Genomic DNA, 19,009 nt, shown 5'->3' with positions numbered 1-19,009 from the left:
TCCTGCCACTCTTCTGCCACCATCTGAGCATCGGCGATCTTTGAGCCATTCTGGAAGCACTCTTCCGCCTTCTTGCGGTTACCAGTGACAGTGATCACGCCTTTAGGGCCAGGCATCTTTAGTTTGAGGTACACGTAACATGGTCGGGCCATAAAACGTGCATAAGCTGGCCTGCCCAAAATAGCATGGTAGGCACTCCGGAAATCCACAACCTCAAATGTCAGCTTCTCTTTGCGGAAATTCTTTGAATCACCAAAAACCACGTCAAGAGCAATCTGGCCGAGTGATGCGACCTTCTTGCCAGGGATGACTCCATAGAAACACATGTTGCTTGTGCTCAGTCTGGACATCGGAATGCCCATCCCTTTCAGCGTCTTGGTGTACAGTATATTCAAACTGCTACCGCCATCCATCAACACTTTGGTCAGTCGAGTGCCCTCGACGACTGGGTCGACCACCAATGCTTGCCTCCCAGGGGTGGCTATGTACGTCGAGTGATCGGATTGGTCGAATGTAATGGCAGTCTGAGACCACTTCAGGTAATTGGGTGTTGACGGAGCAGTCATATTCACTTCTCAGTTTATAACTTTCAGTCGGTTTTTGCTCTCAACGTCAGCAAAAATCATCAAGGTGGAATTGACCTGCGGATATTCCTCGTCACTGTCCTCCTTGTCCTCAACCTTGTCTGACTCTTTTTCTTTGTCCTTGGGCTGCTTCCCTTGGAACTACTGTATTAGGAGTCGGCACTGTCGAGTGGTATGCTTCGGGTAAATGAAATTACCCTCTTCATCTTTCTTGGTGTGGATGTGACATGGTAAATCCATCACGTCATTTCCTTCTTTATCTTTTACTTTCTTAGGGTTCCAAGGCCCCTTGGGTTTCCCTTTGAACTTTCCTTGATTCAGGGCTAAGGCTTCTCTAGGAGCGGCTGGCTCGGCTTTACGCTTTCGCTTCCGACTGGAATTTCCGCCTCCGGTGTCCTGGGCGACTGACTTGTGCGTGCCGCTCCGGAGCCGATCCTCTTCCTCACCATTGGCATATTTGGTGGCTATTTCCATCATTCGACTCAGAGACATGTCTCCGATTCGACCGAATTTCAGGCTTAGCTCTCTGTACTTTACGCCCTCCTTGAAGGCGCAAATTGCATGGTGATCAGATACATTCTCTATTGTGTGATGCAGTGTGATCCATCTCTGGATGTAATCCCTCAGAGTCTCATTCGACTTCTGCACACAAGATTGCAGCTCTGTCAGTCCTGCTGGTTGCTTGCACGTTCCTTCGAACATCCTGACAAACACTCGGGAGAGGTCTTCCCACGTGTAAATGCTGCTGGGTGTCAACTGATTCAGCCATGCTCTGGCTGACCCTTCCAACATGAGAGGCAGATGCTTCATGGCCACCTCGTCATTCCCGCCGCCGATCTGAACAATCACTCGGTAGTCCTCAAGCCAAGTATCAGGCTTGGACTCACCGTTGAACTTGCTGACTCCAGTCGCCAACCTGAAGTTGGGAGGAATCACCGCGGCTCTGATGGCTCTGCTGAAACACTCAGGCCCGGAGACATGCACTCGGCTGCTGGTGGGTACATCTCTGTCATTACCCTCTCGGTGGGCTCTGTTCCGGTCGAACAAACCTTGAACGATGATGGATCTCGCATCAAAGCCTGGTTCCCTGGGGTCGACAGGAATCCTTCGCCCGCCACTGTGCTGGCGTCTGTCATCCTGCTGTCAAGGCACATATGATCCACCCCTCGGGGGAGGAGTGGGCACTGGACATCGATCGTTGCGATCGAATCGGTGATCATACTGCTCACAGTTCCTGTACTGATCGTGCCGGTCACCACGCCCTTCACGCCTCGAGGGCGATCTGGGGCTATGAGCCGATTGGACCGTATTCGCCGCCACAGATCTGCTATGAATCCTATTCTGTGGCTGCGACATAGCTGAATTCTGATCTCCTGCTGCCCGGAGCAAATCTCTGATCTGCATCAAGCCTCTGCCAGCCTCTGACTGGGAAGGCTGAATTGACTCTGCTATACGGGTTGCAGCTGCTAAATTCTGAATCGGAGTTCGATATACCTGAGTCGGAGGTTTAAAGAGTTGGCGTCGACTGGAGTCTAGAATCCGTTGCTGCGCGTGCTCGTCGAGTGCCCGCTGAAGGTTCTCCAGTCGAGTGCACTCAGCCAGGTTGGCCAAGCGCGCGTCCTCTAAGGCGCGAGCCTCAGGGGTTTCTCCAACGATCGGAGTGTGAAGCGCATCCATGTTCCGGCGGCGAAGCTCTTCCCTCTACTGCGAATTGAGGGGCTCGGGGAGATATTCCTCGTGGTCGTGCGACGGATCGCCTCCGTCGTTGCCTCCCTTGGCGCCAGGAAAGCCGGGGGGAGCGTGCGGTCCATTGACCATCAGGACCTCCACCACTGGATCACTGCTGTCGCACTCAGAAGCAGTCTCTGCGGAGCCAGTCGATAGGTCGAATAGGCCATAGAGAGATTCGTCGGGCTCGATTGCCGTGACTTGGGCGGTGGTCAACTAGTGAGCCACCGCGTGTCTCACCCACCGCTGAAGCCTCGACCGACCGGAGCGCTTACGCCGGCGGGAAGCGGGGAGGGAGGATGACACGAAAACCGGCCGATACTAGGTCGACGGTTGCCGCAGAAGGACGCCGCGGACGCATGCTCGAAAGTGCGTAGCTCTGCGGACCGGGAGCACATCCACGTCGAGCAGAGCCTCCTGCAGCCAGGCGGAGTCGTCGGCGACCAATGTGAGTGCACCGAGACGGATCTCGCGGCCCTCAACCAAAACTCCACCGGAAACCATGATGATGGGAATCGAAAAGATTGCAACTTCTCCAACAAGTCGCTAAAACACCTGCCCCAAGGTGGGCGCCAACTGTCGTGGTTCTAAGTCTGATAGTAGAATAGGGGGTAGGTATGGAGAGGCAAGATCCTAGCTATGGATCAGTTGTGCACACAAGTGTTTTACGAGTTCCAGCCCTTCTCGGAGGAAGTAACAGCCCTACGTCTCGGAGCCCGGAGGCGGTCGACTGGATTATATGTGTGAGAGTTATAGGGGTGCCAACCCCTCTGCCAGTGGAGGGGGGTGGCTTATATAGAGGATGCCAGGACCCCAGCCTACCCACGTAGCAGAGGGTTAAAGTACATTAAGGCCTGGCGTTACTGGTAACGCCTTACATAAAGTGTCATCATGACCATAAAGACTACTTAATTACAGACCGTTTGGATATAGAGTAGATCCTGAACTCCTGGTGGTCGAGTGAGTCTTCATGGTCGAGTGTCTTCATGTTCGTCGAGTGTCTTCCAGTCCGTTGAGTGGAATCTCTCTTGGTCGACTGGGAGATGGTCTCTTCTGTAGATGTCCTTGGGGATGGTACCTGGGTCAGGTACATGACCCTACCCTAGGTACATGACTTCATCAGACGGTCTCTTACTGCAGTTACAATTTTGCATACTTGTCCTAATAAGCTCGCAAGTAAATGCTTGATTCACTACATCTATGCTTGCCTTGTCATATTTGTTGTCAATATTCTTTAAGGGTGGACCACCCTGTTTCTAAATACTGGAACCATAGACATGAGTGAATAGTATTTCTCTATGTGATCTCTTCCATCATGTGTGGGTAACGAACACTGCATTGTATAGAAAGAAAGTGTCATTTCCAACTTTTACATAGGTTTCGATCTTTTACATGGAATACAATCGGCGTACTTGCTTTGTGTCGCACTACCAACACTCCACCCTTGAAGCTAAACATTACGCCACTCATAATTGCTTAGTTTATTTGTTCAAATACGAATTTCATATGATGCTAATGTTCCTACTTCAGTTTTGAAATGTGTGCCTGCCTGTTATAGAGACATAAGGGGTTTGTATTTCTGTGTGTGGTCTGGTCAGCATGGTTGGGGAGGTGAACTTTGCATATGCAGGGGTTTATAGGGAGACACTCTCCGAGTTGAATCCGCAATGCATTCCATAGATAATCTGACTACTTTTTATGTTTTCATGAATCTCAGATTCTGAACAGCATCATAATGATTATGAGTTTGCGCGCATGAAAAGAATAAAGCAGAATAATGCCATGGCTGTCAAACTTGGCATTAAGGGACTGAAATCAAGTCTGGATGCAATGCAATGCAAACGCTCTCCACCTACAGATTCATGCTCAGAATATGATCCTAACAGTGATTCTGAGCTAGAGGGAGACCTAAGTCAATGTAGCTCCCTAGTGGAGGAGTCAAAGGAAGATTCCCTATCTTATTCACCCATCAAGGTACTTGCTCTAACTTTCCAAGGTTACATTGCTCGCCCATATCTTGCAACTGATGCTTTGCATTGCTTCTACTTTGTTGAACTGCCATTAGCTTAGTTTATACATCGTGTATGTGAATACGCCCTGCCTATCCATTTTCAGTACATATTCCATCTGTCATCATACCATATTTATCCATTCAAATGATGTTCTTGTGTATCAGAGGTTCAAAAGGAAGAGGGCGATTGCTGATCGTGGAGGAGCACAAGCAAAGTATTTGAAAAAGGTGGTGGCACCTATAAATCAAATAGCCCATTAGGTGTAGTTGCAATATCACCTGACCCACAAAACACCCCAACTCTAGCAGACTCTAGCCCTACTACACTGGTCATTTATGATGCCCCAACTCAGCAGACCCCAACTGCAGCAAACAATATGATTATGCCAGTTGACATAGCACCAGCTGTACGACGCAAAACCCCCATTCCAGAAAAGAGTACACCAAATCCAGTTGCCAAATCCCTTTTCGAACCAGAGAGAGCCCCAATTGCAGCAAATAGGATCCCTGTTCCATTTCTTCCCGGTTTAGAAGACGAAGCATATGTTGTTGTCAGGAACTTTGTGCGCATATTTCCTTCATGGAAAGATTATACCACATACACAGAACAATTTCCAGTCTTCCTCCGCAACTTACACGTAGTAATGTACTAATGTTATTCATGGTCATTACTGCATATGTTTCTGCTGACAGAAGACACAAGATTTCATTCTTTTAAATAGGTGAGGAGCAAACTGGATTGTGATGACGAGCAAGAGTTGGTTGCGCTTTTCAAGCACTCGTTGATGAAGTATCATTCCTACCTGAGGCAACCGCACTTCGATGGCAAGCCTCTGAACGAAATTTCTGTAAAGTCTCCGGTGCTACATTTATCCGATGGTGACTGGAATAATCTTGTTACACATTGGTCTCGGCTATAGCGTAAGGTACTGTCTATGATATCACATCACAATTTGAACTACATTTCTGCATTTGCCTTAATGTCTCACTTGTACGAAAAGTGTTAGCAGAAGAACATTCGTTCTCAAGGGACCACAGAATCTCGCAACTATATTGCACACTTCATTGCTCTTGTGAGTACCTCTTGCCCTGTATGACCATACTTAATTTCATAGATGTTTGATTATGTAGCATCACTGCACATGTTAGCCTCGTAATCGTCCATTTGGTGGAAATTATAAGTTGCGTATGGAATCTTACACAAATTTAGAATCAACCCAATGCTTTTGAAGAGGTTTAGCTCTGCAGTCCTGTTGTAAGGACTGAACTTGGTCTATCACTGTACTTACATTAACAGCTACTCCCTCTGTCCCATAATATAAGAACGTTTTGTACAGTACACCAGTGTTCAAAACACTCTTGTATTATGGGAAGAGGGATTGGTTCATTTTGTAGCATTCTGCATCTTATCTCCCTTGCCCACCATTTACTAAAAAAGATCAGATCTATATTTAATCTTACCAACAAGTAGAATACACAGACAATGCCAGTGCAGAAGTGTAGCCCATTGCTCTTGTCAGTACATTTTGTCCTGTAATGCTTGTACTTCCAGGGATTGGTAGTTGATTATGTACCATCAATCTGCATCTTATCTTCATTATCCTCTATCCCTTCCAGTATTATCATATCTATAATTACTCTCTATAAAATGTAGAGTACAGGCAATGCTTATGAAGAAGATTCTGTGCTGAAATTCTTGAGTTGTCCTTCCCTTGACATGGAGAAGGGCATTATAAAGCCGGCACTACTAGGAAAAGGGCTATAGATGGGATTGACACTAATGGCACACCAGACAAGCGGTGCGCCATTAGTATATACTAATGGTGCACCACCTTCTGATACGCCATTAGAGTTGAAACTACTAATGGCGCACCTAGCCCAAGGTGCGCCATTAGTATCAAAAAAAATTGAACTAGTGCGCCTGTCCAAACATACTAATGGCGCATCCGGACTCAGTGCGCTATTACTAGTTGTAACTAGTAATGGCGCACCTGTCGGAAAGTGCGCCACTAATGTTGTTTTTTATTATATTTTTTATTCCTTTTTTTGCAAAACTACTAATGGCGCACTGTTCCACCGTGCGCCAGTACTAGTTTAAACTAGTAATGGTGCACTGTGGAACAGTGCGCCATTAGTATGTTTTTTTTTTGCAAAACTACTAATGGCGCACCACCAGAAGGTGCGCCATTAGTAACCTGGATTACTAATGGCGCATCTAGAGTTGGTGCGCCATTAGTAAGTGGGCAGCAACAAGATATTTTGGACAGCCTCTTCTACCCACACTCACTTTCTCCCCACTTCATTCTCTCCACCTCCTTCTTGTCTCGGGTGCCTCCTCTTTTTCACCTCATTTCCACCATAGATTCATTCAAATTAAGTTGTTAAATTACCTTGTTTTGATAGGTAAGTTAGGGGGGAAGCTATATTTATGTTGTTCTCCCTACAACAATGTGCACATGCACTTTTTATGGCCTAGCTAGATCTATGTATGTTCGTGGTGTTGCATATGTTTGTGGTGTTGCATATGTGTTTGTGTTTGGAGATGTACCGGTATTTGAAACGCGATAGTTGCCAATATTTTGCCGGAATGTTCATTCATTTCCGTTTCGGCGAGAATTTTGGCATTAAGCATTCTTTTTGGTCCTATTTTTAGGGAAAGTCATGCCAAATTTTTTCTTGGTTCTAAAATATCGTTTTGCTCTACCCCGCAGGCGACCATGGTCCGCACGATGACCGAAGGCATCGTGAATAGGTTTTTGAGGTCCGCGAAGGCCGAGATGCTTCAAAAGAACGAGACGGAGATAAGATGTCCGTGTCGAAGATGCAAGCTGAAGAGCCTTATTGCGGACCCGGATTCCGGGCAGGTGCGGGACCACCTGCTCTTGCGTGGTTTCATGGATGGCTATCGGTGGCAAGGTGATGAAGATGACTACGAAGTCGTCCATGGGGGTCGGTCAAGAAATGAGGAAGGGCAGCAAGACAACCACCGCGGCTCGGGCGGGCGAGAAGACGAAGAATCCCCAGGAGATGATCACGACGGTGATGCTGTGCACAGTCATCATGTAGAAGATGCAGGACATGATGATGAGGAAGATGCCGGAGCAGACGACGGGCATGATCATGAAGATGATGATGCCGACGGAGCAGAAGACGCTGGACCATCGATGGGCTGGGTGCAGGACCCTCATATTCAAGAGCTGCTTCTCAAGCAGACGGATAACGCAAGAGCTGCCGCCTGAGAGAAAGCCAAGATGGATCAACTTGAGTTAGACGCGGTTACTCCATTGTATGAAGGATGCAGGCCCGAGGATACCCGCCTGAAAGTAACACTCATGGCTCTGGAGATGAAGGTAAAACACAAAATGACCGACGCATGCTTCGACGAGAACATGTCATTCTGGCACGAACGTCTTCCCAAGGGGAACAAGTGCCCGACCAGTTTGGAGGAGGCGAAGAAAACCATGTGTCCTCTAGATTTACCGCACGTGAAATACCATGTGTGCATGAACAATTGCATCATTTATCGGGACGAGCACGCGGAGTCTACCATATGTCCGGTGTGCGGCGTCACTCGATACAAGAACAGGAAGAAAGCTCCTCGAAAAGTGGTGTGGTACTTTCCGATCACTCCTCGTCTGCAGCGGTATTTCGCGGACCCTAAGGTAGCAAAGCTCCTGCATTGGCACGCGGATTGGGAGGAGAAGAAGCGAGAAGATGACGCAAATGATCCGGAGATAGATAAGAAAGACAAGATGCTGAGTCACCCTAAGGATGCGAGCCAGTGGCAAGCGTTGAACTTCGAAGACCTAGAATTTGGGAACGATCCAAGGAACATCGTGCTGGGCGCGAGCACCGATGGAGTCAATCCGTTTGGCAGCCAGAGAAGCACACATAGCACCTGGCCTGTGTTTGTGTGGATGTACAACCTTCCCCCCTGGTTGTGCATGAAGAGGAAATACATTCACATGAGTATGCTAATTGAAGGACCGAAACAACCAGGGAACGACATCAATCTGTATCTGGGGCTGCTGAAAGAGGAGCTTGACATGCTGTGGAAAACGCCAGCCAATACGTGGGACGCCGCAGAGAAAGAATATTTCCCTATGAGAGCCGCACTGCTCACGACGGTGCACGACTATCTCAGTTACGGATATCTTGCGGGGCAGGTAGTCCACGGATTTTCTGGATGCGTAAGGTGCATGGATGACACAACGTATCGCCAGCTAGATAGAGATCCCGGGTCTTCGAAAACCGTGTTCATGGGACATCGAAGGTGGCTTCGCGATGATGACCCGTGGAGGAAATGCAAGGATCTGTTCGATGGTGAAACCGAACCCCGAAAACGCCCGTGTACGAGGAGCGGCGAGGAAATAGACAAGCTATTGAAAAATTGGAAAGACTGCCCACTGCCGGGAAAGAAGCAAAAGGCGCCAGAGCCGGGAAAGAAGCGAAAGGCGCCAGAGCCGCTGCTGAAGGTATGGAAAACGAGGTCTGTTTTCTGGGACTTGCCGTACTGGAAGATCGACCGTGTGCCTCACAGCCTTGATGTCATGCATATCACGAAGAACGTGTGCGAGAGTCTGCTTGGTACCCTGCTCAACATGCCAGAGAGGACCAAAGATGGGCTGAAAGCAAGGGCAGACTTGAAATCAATGGGCATCAGGCAGGAGCTTCACGCTAATGATGATGATGATGATGATGATGATGATGATGAGGCGAAGCAGGACACAGTAAGTCATCGCAAAGGCAAAAAGGCCAAGAAGACCGGAAATGACTACCCCTCCCGCGTGCTTCACTCTAAGTCAGGAGGAGATCGAGCAGTTTTTCACCTGCCTCCTAGGAGTAAAACTTCCTTACGGTTACGTGGGGAAGATAAGCAGAGACCTAGACCCAGCAAAGCAGAAGTTCAGTGGGATGAAGTCTCACGACTGTCACGTGCTGATGACGCAGATACTTCCAGTTGCAATCCGTGGGATCATGGATGCGCACGTCCATGAAACGTTATTTGGCCTATGCAACTTTTTTGACGTCATCTCTCGGAAGTCGATTGGCGTGAGGCAACTCAGAAGGCTACAGGAAGAGATCGTGGTGATACTATGCGAGCTTGAGATGTACTTCCCGCCCGCATTCTTCGACGTTATGGTGCATCTGCTGGTCCATATAGTGGAGGATATCGTCCAACTCGGGCCGACGTTCCTGCACAGCATGATGTCGTTCGAAAGGATGAATGGTGTCATCAAAGGATATGTTCGCAACATGTCACGTCCAGAGGGAAGTATAGCTAGGGGCTTTCTGACCGAAGAGTGCATCTCCTACTGCACGAATTATCTAGGCATCAAGAACCCCGTTGGTCTGCCCGTCAACAGGCACCTCGGCAGGCTCGCTGGATGGGGTCACCGTGAGGGTCGCCGCGAAATGCATGTCGACTTAGAGGGTCGACTCGCCGACTTTGAAAGAGCAAACCTAGTCGCGCTACAACACATAGACGTGGTCGATCCTTGGGTGGTAGAGCACAAAACCTTTATTAAGAAGACGTACAATGACCGAGGCCAACAGAGGACGGACGGAGATATAATCAAAGAGCACAACTCATGTTTCGCGTGTTGGTTCAAGCAGAAGCTTCTGTCGTACCCTTTACATGAGGATTCTTCCGCGGAAGAACAACTCATATTCGCCTTGTCATAGGGCGCCGAGCACAACCTGATGACCTATGAGGCGTACGATATCAACGGCTACACATTCTACACCGAGGCCAAGGACATGAAGAGCGATGGTTATCAGAACTCTGGGGTAACGATGGAATCCTACACCGGTAATGACAAGGACAGATACTACGGAAGGATCGAGGAGATCTGGGAGCTGAGCTACGCTGGAGAGAAGGTCCCGATGTTCCGTGTCAGATGGGCGAAGAGCGTCCTAATAGAAGACCGGTATTTCACCACCATGGTTATACCCGAAGCCAAATCCAAGACCGCGGGCGCAAACGTCACCGCGAAAAATGAGCCATGGGTACTGGCTTCCCAAGTTGACCAATGCTTCTTCATTACCGACCCGTCAAAGCCAGTCGTGTTGTCGTGAGGAGAGGCAAAAGGAAGATCATCGGAATGGATGAAGTAGCCAATGAGCAAGACTTCGACAAGTACGGCGACCCGAGGATCGAACATGACGACGATGATGAAGTAGCAGCATACACCACAAGAAGAAGCAGGACCACCCTACCTAAAGGACGTTCGTTCCACAGAAGAACTCCATTTGCGAAAAAGAAGGGCAAGAAGATTGTGAACAGATAGCTAGCTAAGATCGATTGTATTTAAATCGTAGCCTTCATTTCTCGATTGTATTTCATGGGCACTTTTTGAACTATCATGAATATTTCTAAATTTCATGGACACTCGATCTGATCCCCCTCCATCTCGATCGCTATCCCACCTCGCCAGATCCGGTCCCCCTCACCGCCGAGCACCCCCCCCCGGTCCACCGGCCGCCGCTGCCGACCCCCCGCACCCTCGATTCCCCTACTCAACCGCCGCCGCCGACCCCCCGCACCCCCCGCACTCTCCCCCGCTCCACCGGCATTACTGTTTGATGATATTTTTTAAAAATTATTACTGTCTTATAAAAAAATATTACTGTTATGATTTAAACAAGTTTGAACATATTTAAACACAAATAAGTATCAAACAGCATTTTAAATGCATAAAAAAATTGTGGAGCCTGGGTATCAAACCAAGGACCTCCTGGTGTGAGAACTGGCTGCTGACCAGTCGAGCTAGTAGAGGGAACTTGATGTGGATCAGGTCAGGTGGAAGATAACCTGTTGGCTCGAGCAGAAATAAAAAAAAATACTAATGGCGCACCAGGGTGAGGTGCGCCATTAGTATGGATGTACTTATGGCGCACCGAGGGGTGGTGCGCCATTAGTATTGTGCCGCCCCCATCCATATTTCCTCCCCGGCCCAAACCTATCCCCTCTCTCTCCCTCGCCCTCGCCCTCGATCCCCTTCCCCTCTCCTCTCCCGACGCCGCTGCCCTGCCGCCTCGACGCCGCCCCGACGCCGCCTCGACGCCCCGACGCCGCCTCGACGCCGCCCCGAACCTATCTACTCAGCCGCCGCCGCCGCCGAGTAGGTTGTTGAGCGCTGACGGCCACGCGCGGTGGGAGAGGCCGAGGAGATACGGGTGTCACCGCGCGTCTCGAAGAGGAGGCCGCCGTCACAACTCCGGCCGTCTGCAATTACCCTAGACGGCGGGGAGCCGCCGGCGCGGGTTGCGACCAGGTTACGCATCCATCCAATCTCTGCCCGTCAATTAGCGCTCGTTCCTGTAGTAGATGGATATATAGCTGCAGAGAGGAGAGGAATTTCCTTGTCTGGTATTAGTACAAAATTTGTGTTCGTCGATTAGTACAAATGGTGCTCGTTCATAGCTGGATTGGTGGGGAAATCGCTATTTCTTAGTGGTAGGGCAGCAATGCAGTGGAGGATTAGTGCAGACGACAAACCTTGCAAAAAAAATCCAGTGGGTTGAGAAGTAGATTGAATGCTCTGTTTTCAGGTTCAGAGACTACTCTGATCTGACAGTTTCTCGGACTTGTGAAGTCACTACAAGGATTTCGGTCTATTGCAACAAAAATTATTGCTTCAACTAAGTTTTGTTGCAATAAAACACAATATTACCACAAATTCTCCGATTGTGGTAATAGGCCGCACATATTGCCATAAGTTAGTTTGGTCACGATAAATACTAAGTTTGTTGCAATAGAGGCCTCATATTGCAATGAATTATGTCGGTGTTGCAATATGATAACGGTATTGCGACAAAATATTTCTGTTGCACAAGGGCAGTTATTTTGTTGTAATAGAGACTAGGTATTTCAACGGAATAACTATTTGTGGCATTATTCAGAAAGATATTGCAACATCAGCGTGACGTTGCATTTGTTACACATATTATTGCAAAAAAGTGGCTACGTATTGCAACAAACTGCATCAGCGTAGTAATATGATAGCGATATTGCGACAAACAGATTTCGTTGCGTGAGGCAGGCATTTTGTTGTAATTGAGACTAGGTATTTCAACAGAATAACTATTTGTGGGAATATTCAGAAAGATATTACAACATTGGTGCGACGTTGCATTAGTTACAAGTAAAACTGTGGGAAAATATATTACTTGAATTTATAGGTATTAAGTTATGATTTTTGCAGCTTTAAGGAGTAATTAAATATTTTTTAATTGCACCAATGTCAATTAACCAAACACTACAACAAAACATAGATTAAGTAACACATTGATGTAACATATAGAAAAATGTGTTACAGAGCGAAATATCCGTAACGCATGCACGGAGAGTAACACATGGTTGATAAGATTCGAAAATGTGTTACCGGCACATTACCACAGTAACATATAAGTTTGTGTTGCTCTTGGTGTGTTTCACCTATTGATACAGTATCTAATATCATGTGTTGATGCCTACTGTGACAAGCTATAACTTTAGAGAAAAAAGCAATAGTGTAAACTATAAAAAGGAATGGTGCCACAATGCTTACAAACATAAGTTCAAATTTTCACTCAATTGATTTTGTCAACAATCTTTGTCTTTGACATAAGCTTGTACATAGGTCTTGAACTTTTTTCTGTATTACTTGAACCTTAATTGAAATACATATATGACTCAAAATGGAATTACTTCCGATATGTACGCATAAATTCATTCACTTAACCTGTTGAAAATACAGAATAAACCATTGTTCTCACAATTATACGGGCAACAAGTATTGTGGTACAAAGGGAGTACATATTAGCATGAGAGCATATTATATATACATATTCTTGATATAAGAAAATAGAACATGCAGACCCATGAACAAAATAAAATGACCAACAATGGGGGCATGCATGAAGAAAAAGAAATGGTCCATACAAAGAATCAAACATGCTACCTCCTACCGCTACCTCCTACCAGGTGAAACAAGTGATTACCAACGGACTACCACCATTTGTACACTTATTGTTAATAAGTAAACTTATTCTTAAACATAATGAACAGCTGGGCCAAGGCCCATTAGAAAGAAAGGTGTTCGGCTAGCCGACGAGGGGCTAAATTGGGCTGCCACTTTTCCCGCAAAAAACAATTGGGCTGCCATTCCATGCCTTAGGCCAGGTTTTTCTTCTGGGAGCTTCCGCATATTTTTTCTTTTGTCTAAAACAAAAACCGAGTTTTTCTTCTTTTTCGGCTAGGTTTATCCTCAGCAGCTTTTTGTTTGTTTTTCTTCCGGTTTTCTATTTGGTTTTTATTTTCCTTTTCCTATTTTCTTTTACCTTTTAGTATCCATTTTTTTATTTATATTTTTAAATTTCAGTAACTTTTTCCTTGAAATTGTGTATTGTTTAAAAAATTATCAACAAATTTAAAATTGACCAACTTATTCAAATTCGTGAATGATTTTTGTTAAATTTGGCAACAATTTAAAATTCCTGTCTTTTTTGGAAACTTGAATATTTTTCCAAATTTACAAACATTTTTTTTAGTGGTTGAACTTTTTCATTTTCACCAATATTTTTTCTTTCCACGATTTTTTTCAAATTCTTGTTGTTTTTTCAAATACATAAACTTATATTGACTTTGGTAACTTTTTTCGAGATTGCAAACATTTTTTTCAGAATGGATTTAAAAAGTTCAAATTCTTGAATCTTTTTTAAGTCTGTGATTTTTTTTAATTAGTGAACTTTTTTAGAATTGAGAAACATTTCTTTCAAATTGACGAACATCTTTTGAAGCCACATTTTTTCAACCTCAAAAAACTTTTAAAATTCTAAACTTTTTATAGAAGTGAACGGTCAACTATGCCATGGGTCAACGGTTTACCAGTCGACCGGTCAACATGGTGAACCGGTGGAAACAGCCGAGCGAGCGAGCTGTGCAAAGCGACCTCGCTTAGCTGGGTCAGCCAGGCGCGCAGCGGGTGAGCGTCAATTAGCATTGCTTGTGCCACAAGTGATGTATAGGCTCTCTCTATATTTTAATATGCAATAACACGAAAAATTAAACGCATCCAAATTAAACAACGCATAAATTCAAAATTGTTGGAGCATGTCATTAAATCAATAATTTTTCTATTAATTTTGCATGCAAATTCAAATTGTCTAAAATTATATGTTTTTTCTCACGATGAGATATAAATATTTCTTGTATGTGATGTTTCGTTAGATATGAGATGTGAAAGTAGGGAGCTTAGTGGGAAGAAGGAGCCTTTAAATAGGTAACCACGAAAGTAACGGTTATGAGGGCAACCCATAGGTTATCCCTCATATATGGTGCTAAGAGCACCTCCAACAGATCCCACATATTGGCCCGATCCCCAAAAAACGGGCCGATATGCGGTTTATGGGCCAAAAAATGAGTAGTAGATCTCACATATTGGCCCATCCTGTATATTTTTTTTTACTGGAAACCTAAAGTCGTCTCCCTTGAAGCGGTATTTGTACGAGATTTGGGGGCACATTTCTAGGACCCTAAAAATCCATTTTGGTAGAAGAATGGGGACCTCATGCCGCCGCCGCTCGCCCCTTTCTCTGTAGGTCGCCAACGCAACCCTGGGCCCCAGGGTCGTTCCCTCCTCCCCACCAGGCTCGAGGAGGCGGCCACAAGGAGCGCGCGGCCGCCGCAATCCTGGGCAGATCTAGCCGGGGCCGTCGGCAGCCATCCCTCCCTCGGGCCGGCCATGAGGAATTGAAGCGGCTTGAGCAGAACTAGCGCATGGACCATGCGTGCCTCCCGCGCTAGGAGCCACCGGTCCTCGTCATCTGCTAGCATCCACGAGGAATCGATCCATATGTAAGCTACCTTCCACAATAATAATCCATCCAACAGGAATAGTAGTACGTACGTGTTCCTGCCCGTGGTGGAGATGCACATACCCGAATACCCCTAACATATCGTACATACTCGAATACTCCCAAACTGGCACGTATACATACATACCTGAATACCTGTGCAATATTTTAATTCAGCTAAATAGGTCTAGTGAGTGTCAAATTGGGTAGTAGAAATTGTGAAGAGCAACACGGACATGTACTTTACTGATAGGGAATGTAGGTGTAATACATAGTGCTTTTCATGGTAAGGGTTCTAGTACATGTTTGATCATTTTAATGTAGTATATCCCAACTTCACTATGAAAATACAACAAGAACTTGTCTGTTTATTTCACTTTAATTATTATATTTCTCGTATCTCAATCTCATATGCTTGTTTGATATAATCCAATGGATGATAGCATCACTTTTTACAACTACACATCAGGGTTACCTTTTTATTTAGGTAAATGTAAAACTCTATCACCTTTTACCAAGTATCCATCCTGGTTACATTATGCGCAAAATAGGTTCCACATTTAATTCCAAATTTGTTGAATATATGGTTTTACTGCATGCTTATAGTCTGTAGCTCTTGGCTGTACATCTGTTTCTATCTCAAGTTATTTATCATTCTACTCTTACAGAATGTTTGAGGGGAGCTCGGTTAGTGTCAACACCTCATGGATTTATGCATATCAGTTCATTTTGCTTAAAGCCACTGTAATGATGCCTACCGGTTCCAGGTATATGTTTATGGAGTCTATGGCGCACTCATAGATAATTCGCTTAGAATGTTTATATTCTTTATAACTTTGCCATGGAATGTCTATTCTTAGAAAACATCTTGCGAGTACTTTGGTTAGGTACTAGGAAGCACATACACACACATGCCAACACAGCAACAAGCACGCACATACAACACAACACAGATGCTCCGTTCCTGATTTGTCAACAGTATGCTTATGCTTTGCCACTCTGAAATTTTTGCACTACGGGTCACTTTGCATGTGCTTGCTCGTGTAGTGACCTGATTGACAGTTGTTTGTGTTGCCGTGTTCAACTAATGTCCATATACAACAAGTTATTATTGATTTGTACAAGAGCCAAGTAGGTTGCTCCCGTGTTCAACTAGTGTTCATGCTTTATCTCTCGTGGTTCTTGTCTGATGCACACTGTTCTTTGCAGGGCCGTTGACGAGGACGTGCGAGGTGGGCGACCGCACAGGGCCCCCAAAAATTAGGGGGCTTCGAATCCTGTATATGTGTTCTTCGTCACCATGGATCTGAGAGTGCCTGAACTGCTCGTTTCGTACATGGTCACGGCTGACGGCCGCACCGATACGAGCGGCATCCTTGGTTCCTTTGTGTGTCCTAGGGCGGCGAGGCCCATGATCTTGTACATGGAGCAGTGCAGCATCGTTGTTGTGCCTCTGCTGTCATCCGTCACCAGAACAAGCAGGCATGCACGTTTCCCTTGCCTGACGCATTCCCATAGTCCATGTAAGTATTTTGTTCATACTGACATCACCACATGGCTATTTCTAATTTCCATGTTCCTTTTTTGTATGATTGGGAATTCCTTCTGTCATGTTTATTTGTTGCCCATCTCATGGCTGGAATCTTTCCTAATTAGAGGCTCTCTTCTTGAACTGGTCAGTACTAGGAGGCACTAACATGCTAGTTGAGACGAGCGTGGAAAATAACTTGTACAGTCAATGCTTTACTAGACCACTACATTAGAACAGATGCATTATTTTAGTTTAATTTCCAATGCAACTTGCCCAAAACAGCTAGACCTAGTTAGATAGTTAGATTTGAATGAAACCGGCTACTTCTGTCAATGTCAGAACTTTAAATTTTAGGTATATATGTTATTCCTAATATGCTTGCTTCCCCTTATAATTTCAGTCATTTTGGCTACTTAGATGTTGGTTTAATTTGATTATGTGGCATGTAGTTCATTTGTTGTTAGCCATAGTCCATAAATAAGTAGCGTCAGTTACCTTAATTCAAGTTCATTCTGAACAATGCACAAATTTTCAATTCATATATAAAAAAGACCCAAAATCCATATATATATATATATATATATTATATATATATATATATATATATATATATATATATATATATATAGGAAACACTGACTAATATAGGAAACACTGACTATACTCGTTCGTCTCCCTAGTCAAATGGTCGTGCATGACATTTCCTAATTTTAGGTTCTCGTTTCACATTTCGCACAGGGGCCTCAATTTTCTGGAGACGGCCCTAGTTCTTTGCAGGGTTATGATGATATTTCCAAGGAAATATACTGATCTTGATGTGACAGAAGTGCCCATTTTCCCTTTCTTAAACATTTTACTCTGTTTTTTGTTCTTCCTGTAGTTCTAGTTTCACATTGCTGGTGTTCCATGCCATATTCATTAGATCCTGCTTACATGCCTTATGATTAACTTGATTAGTATTTCTGCCACTGTCCAACTGGTTCTGAAAGGTTTTGGATCCAGATTGAAGAGCAAGCTCGTGCTACAGCAGCAACCTAGTAGCAAAACTCTGAGCTTAGCCAGCAGGTCAACGAATTACAAGATCAACTACAAGCTGAACGTGCAAACACACAAGAGAGGATTAACTTGGAGCGTGCTGAGAAAGAACAATTTGGGGAGAGGTTAAAAGAAGAGCGTGCTGAAAGGGAAATATTGTTGGAAGAAGAGCGAACATCAAGACTGTAATTTGAAAAAAAACATGATGGCAAATTTTGCAAAATTGAGCCAACAGATGGGAACCAGTAGGTGATTATAGTCATATGCTTGCGACCTTGTAAGATTTATGTTGCTTAGTTACATTGCTAAAAGTGCACTTCTATTTGCAGGTGCCAACGAAGAGGATTGACAAAGAAAATAGTAGTCTTAACTTGTAAAATACTCTTTTTTAGAGATCTAGTCCTAATAAGACTCTAGGTGCAAGGCTAACTGTTATTTCTTCAAATGTGCTCATACAAGTTGAACAAGGAATTCTCAAATGTTTAAAGCAATGGTAAGTCACAACCTTGCTTTCTTTTCATGTTCACCCGCATTTATACGTATGGCCTTCATAATTAGCTAGCTACTTCTTCTCTTTCACCATGTGTTGATACTGCATTGAGTCACAACTTAGCAAAAATGAATATGTCCTAGCTAGGGACATGAACTTAACTGAAACTATAGATTGAGTCACAACTAAATCAATAGCGGATGCTTTTAGTACATGTACTTGTGCTTATGTTTTAGACATTTACACTTGTAAAACTGTTCTGATCCCTCAGTTACATGCTTGTTGACACAGTATTACTGGCGATAGTTATTTTTAACAATGGGGCTGAAATTGTATGGTGTATGTTATGTTGGACTCATTAACTAGAACTATTTTTTTTGATTTCTTGATTGCAAGATCCAACGATCTAGCTCGACTCGACTCTAGATCACGAACAGTTTAGTCTTGGCCCTTAAGTAGGATGGCTAAATTACATTTGAGTATCATTTGATGGATATTTGCTATGAAAATTATGAATCTACATATTATATGTATGGTTTTGAATATTGTAATTGAATGCCTGTTTTTTTATGGTTACAATAGGCTATTACCACAATCCACTTTTGGTTGCCACATGTTAGCACCAAGAAAAGTTTAAATTGTCGCAATAGTTTCTTGCAACAAACCTTTCACTCGTGATATCTATTTATCACACCAAAACTAGTATGTTGCAATTTCCTGTTACAACGACTTGAGTATTTGTTGCCATAAGTTAATGCCACCAGTGCCGCGGTTCATGGCAAAATGCATAA

At 44.8% G+C, this 19,009-nt stretch overlaps 1 long non-coding RNA gene across 2 annotated transcripts; it reads left to right on the top strand.

Moving 5' to 3' along the window:
* Positions 1-15,026: 15,026 nt before the first annotated feature.
* Positions 15,027-18,205, top strand: LOC119282322. 2 transcript variants are annotated; one of them, XR_005138702.1, is made up of 5 exons: positions 15,027-15,163; positions 15,831-15,929; positions 16,372-16,685; positions 17,683-17,973; positions 18,058-18,205. It is a non-coding gene; the product is annotated as an uncharacterized LOC119282322 (long non-coding RNA). The 2 variants fall into 2 exon arrangements; XR_005138701.1 differs by having other exon boundaries at positions 17,683-17,977.
* Positions 18,206-19,009: the final 804 nt, after the last annotated feature.

Source organism: Triticum dicoccoides, chromosome 3B (genome assembly GCF_002162155.2).
Source record: "Triticum dicoccoides isolate Atlit2015 ecotype Zavitan chromosome 3B, WEW_v2.0, whole genome shotgun sequence".
NCBI lineage: Eukaryota > Viridiplantae > Streptophyta > Magnoliopsida > Poales > Poaceae > Triticum > Triticum dicoccoides.
This window is presented reverse-complemented; position numbering and strand designations above follow the sequence as displayed.